Source organism: Schistocerca americana, chromosome 10, assembly GCF_021461395.2.
Source record: "Schistocerca americana isolate TAMUIC-IGC-003095 chromosome 10, iqSchAmer2.1, whole genome shotgun sequence".
NCBI lineage: Eukaryota > Metazoa > Arthropoda > Insecta > Orthoptera > Acrididae > Schistocerca > Schistocerca americana.
Window position 1 is genome coordinate 87,196,895 of NC_060128.1, and position 4,664 is coordinate 87,201,558.

Sequence of the window (4,664 nt, forward strand, 5' to 3'; positions counted from 1 at the left end):
ACTCGAACTCAGCGAACAATGTAAAACAAAATGGCTTTTTTTTTTTAAGTCGCTATTAAAATACACCCGATAATGCATTACCAATTTTCAGCGCCCATTTTTAAGGAAATACTGCGTTATGCATGGTTTGCTTCCAAACTATCCTCTGAAAGAGAGGTTTTTGAAAATGTTAACAAGGTTTGTTTTTCCACAGAAAACGTCAAAAGAGCTTGCGTATGCGGAAACATAGCATTTATTCAATGGATGTGGTGCCGTTTAACTTTGTTTTCCATGTATTTACGAAAAATACCATCCCGCAACTTGTACTCGTAATTTCGAAAGCGACGATTAATTGTACATCTTCCGAAAGTTGTCTGTACCAGTCAAAACTTGGAGGTAACAAGTCGTTTCGGGCTCCTTCAAGGTATAAGGGATTTCTCAAATCACGGACAAGATTACATTTTTAGTATGACTTTATGCATTTGGACGTTTACTAGTCAATAGTTATGAATATTACATTATTTGTGATTATAAAAATTAGTAGACTGCCAAATAAAATTGTAAATTTAATAAAATTTCATCCGATTACACGTACTTTCGCCATTATATCAGTTGTAATATAAATAATAAAGAAATTGACTGTACGCAACTCGATCCGGCGATTTGAACGCCAAGCACTTAAAAAGAAATTGTTCTATATTGTTCGTTTTATTTGTTCAGGGCGGACGTTCAATGACACCCATTCAGTTTGTCTATGATCCGTTCGCTCAGTTTTTTTATTTTTTATTTTATTATAACGGGAACCTAACGCTCTGTCTGAACACGCTGAGCTACCTGCGCCGGCACCACTCGGCTGCAGCGGCTTTATACAGGGCTATTACAAATGATTGAAGCGATTTCGTAAATTCACTGTAGCTCCATTCATTGACATATGGTCACGACACACTACAGATACGTAGAAAAACTCATAAAGTTTTGTTTGGCTGAAGCCGGACTTCAGGTTTCTGCCGCCAGAGCGCTCGAGAGCGCAGTGAGACAAAATGGCGACAGGAGCCGAGAAAGCGTATGTCGTGCTTGAAATGCACTCACATCAGTCAGTCATAACAGTGCAACGACACTTCAGGACGAAGTTCAACAAAGATCCACCAACTGCTAACTCCATTCGGCGATGGTATGCGCAGTTTAAAGCTTCTGGATGCCTCTGTAAGGGGAAATCAACGGGTCGGCCTGCAGTGAGCGAAGAAACGGTTGAACGCGTGCGGGCAAGTATCACGCGTAGCCCGCGGAAGTCGACGAATAAAGCAAGCAGGGAGCTAAACGTACCACAGCCGACGGTTTGGAAAATCTTACGGAAAAGGCTAAAGCAGAAGCCTTACCGTTTACAATTGCTACAAGCCCTGACACCCGATGACAAAGTCAAACGCTTTGAATTTTCGGCGCGGTTGCAACAGCTCACGGAAGAGGATGCGTTCAGTGCGAAACTTGTTTTCAGTGATGAAGCAACATTTTTTCTTAATGGTGAAGTGAACAGACACAATGTGCGAATCTGGGCGGTAGAGAATCCTCACGCATTCGTGCAGCAAATTCGCAATTCACCAAAAGTTAACGTGTTTTGTGCAATCTCACGGTTTAAAGTTTACGGCCCCTCTTTCTTCTGCGAAAAAAACGTTCCAGGACACGTGTATCTGGACATGCTGGAAAATTGGCTCACGCCACAACTGGAGACCGACAGCGCCGACTTCATCTTTCAACAGGATGGTGCTCCACCGCACAGGAGATTGGAAAACCGATGGATTGGTCGTGGTGGAGATCATGATCAGCAATTCATGTCATGGCCTCCACGCTCTCCCGACTTAACCCCATGCGATTTCTTTCTGTGGGGTTATGTGAAAGATTCAGTGTTTCAAACCTCCTCTACCAAGAAACGTGCCAGAACTGCGAGCTCGCATCAACGATGCTTTCGAACTCATTGATGGGGACATGCTGCGCCGAGTGTGGGAGGAACTTGATTATCGGCTTGATGTCTGCCGAATCACTAAAGGGGCACATATCGAACATTTGTGAATGCCTAAAAAAACTTTTTGAGTTTTTGTATGTGTGTGCAAAGCATTGTGAAAATATCTCAAATAATAAAGTTATTGTAGAGCTGTGAAATCGCTTCAATCATTTGTAATAACCCTGTAGTTAAAATGGCCACTCACGGATACATATTCGACGACCGAAATTATCCTGCGATTTTCTCAATAACGCTTGAGAAGTACGCTCTACTGCTTACACATTTTGTTGTCCTCGTGGAGTGTTACGAGTGTACGAAGTTTGCAGTAAATCCGCGTTCCAAACGTCGTGGCCTCCCCTTGTCAGTTAAGCTTGTATACTAACGAAGACCTGAAGAACGTGCCTGCTTGTACCTATACCTGTCTCTCAGTTCCACTGTGACGTCCAACTGAACCGTATGGTTCTATTACAACGATAGAAACGGGCTCATTTTTGTAGTTCGCGGTCTGGAATACCATCCCTAGGCGTCACTGCTTCAATCCTATACCTAACAATGTGTTAGGCCAATGTGGCCTTTTCTTCCAGTAACTGCACGGAACATCTGATAATATAGGTAGTCGTTACCAGAATGAGATTTTCACTCTGCAGCGGAGTGTGCTCTCATATGAAATTTCCTGCCAGATTAAAACTGTGTGCCTGACCGGGACTCCAACTCGGGACCAACCCAAGCACGACTGACGCCCCGTCCTCACAGCTTTACTTCCACCAGTACCTCGTCTCGTACCTTCCAAACTTAACAGAAGCTCTCCTGCGAACCTTGCAGAACTAGCACTCCTGAAAGAAAGGATATTGCGGAGACATGGCTTAGCCACAGCCTGGGGGATGTTACCAGAATGAGATTTTCACTCCGCAGCGGAGTGTGCGCTGATATGAAACTTCCTGGCAGATTAAACATTCTGGAAGTTTGGAAGGTAGGAGACGAGGTACAGGCGGAATTAAAGCTATGAGGACGAGGCGTGAGTCGTGCTTGGGTAGCTCAGTTGGTAGAGCACTTGCCCGCGAAAGGCAAAGGTCCCGAGTTCGAGTCTCGGTCCGGGACACAGTTTCAATCTGCCAGGAAGTTTCATAGACAGTCGTTTTTCCCTCGCTGTATTTGCAGACAGAAAAGCAAATGATTAGCAGTGGTAGAGTGAACCCTCTGCAATGCGACGTTACGTTAGAAGCTTCGTCTGTGTATCGTAAGTCGCTCTGCTGCTAATGCAGTGCTGTTGCTCTTCCGCATGTTCATGTGAACACGGTGGAACCATTAAAAAGCAGACCAGAAACTGATACAGTGCCTCATTTGCTTATTATCACTCCTCCTTAGCGCGACACTCTGTTCCCTCTCCAACCACATAGATTGGGAGAAATCTCACCTTCATTGCGTAGCCACCTCTCCCCCTGCACATAGCGGCTCGCGTCCCAGAGACAGATCACATCAACTCACACCCCATCTCCTATTCGACAGGTTTAAAGTACGTATGCTACGACCCACATGGGTTACGACAGTGGCTGGTCTTGGTAAACCGAGACAGTTAAAATACTGCAAAAAAATTAGAGGGGAACTGGTTGAAAAGAGACCCTTTGAAAAAATTCTGGGACACACTACGGACGAAAATGTCAACTTCCAATTAAGAAGCAGATAAAGAACTCTGTCAATAAATTCTCAAACTGTCAGCCACGAGGCGGCTCACTTTCTTTGAACATATGAAGAGAGTGGAGAGTGACGGATTAACGCCGGCCGTTGTGGCCGATCGGTTCTAAGCGCTTCAGTCTGGAACCGCGCGACCGCTACGGTCGTAGGTTTAAATACTGCCTCGGGCATGGATGTGTGTGCTGTCCTTAGGTTAGTCAGCCTTTAGTAGTTCTCAGTTCTAGGGGACTGATGACCTCAGATGTTAAGTCCCGTACTGCTCAGAGCCATTTGAACCATATCTGAACAGACTAACGAAAATAATTTTTCAATATTTCTGCAACAAGAAGAACAGAAATCAGTAGGTCGAAGATACCAAGACAGATTTAACAGAGAGTAATATAATTGTAGAAGAAATTTAAAAGAGACAAAGTCACAAAAAATATCAAGGGTGTCACGAAGAACAGGAGAAACATGGAAGAGTCTAAATCTACATGCATACTCCGGAAACCATCGTACGGTGCATGGCGGAGGGTACCTTGTACCCACTACTAGTCATTTCCTTCCCTGTTCCACTAGCAGATAGACCGAGGGAAAAAAGATTGTGTGTATGCCTCCGTACGGGACCCTGATTTCTCTTAACTTCCTGGACAACTCGGAGCCATACCTTTGTCTCTGATGATGAACACTCGCCGTCGACAACAACATACTGAATTCTATTACTTAAGAAGCCTTCGAACTACTAGCAGATCTGAGAACCTATTGACTATACTCCTACCTTCGTTAACAGTCTGCAGTGGTGCACCGTGTCAAATGTTTTTCATTTCCTTTCCTTTTGCCGGCCGCGGTGGTCTAGCGGTTCTAGGCGCTCAGTCTGGAACCACGCGACTGCTACGGTCGCAGGTTCGAATCCTGCCTCGGGCATGGGTGTTTGTGATGTCCTTAGGTTAGTTAGGTTTAAGTGGTTCTAAGTTCTAGGGGAATGATGACCTTAGAAGTTAAGTCCCATAGTGCTCAG

The 4,664-nt window shown here is 44.8% G+C and overlaps 1 non-coding gene across 1 annotated transcript; it reads left to right on the plus strand.

Moving 5' to 3' along the window:
- The first annotated feature begins 2,999 nt into the window (after positions 1–2,999).
- Trnas-cga lies at positions 3,000–3,074 on the plus strand. Its single transcript has one exon. It is a non-coding gene; the product is annotated as a tRNA-Ser (tRNA).
- The last annotated feature ends 1,590 nt before the right edge of the window (positions 3,075–4,664 follow it).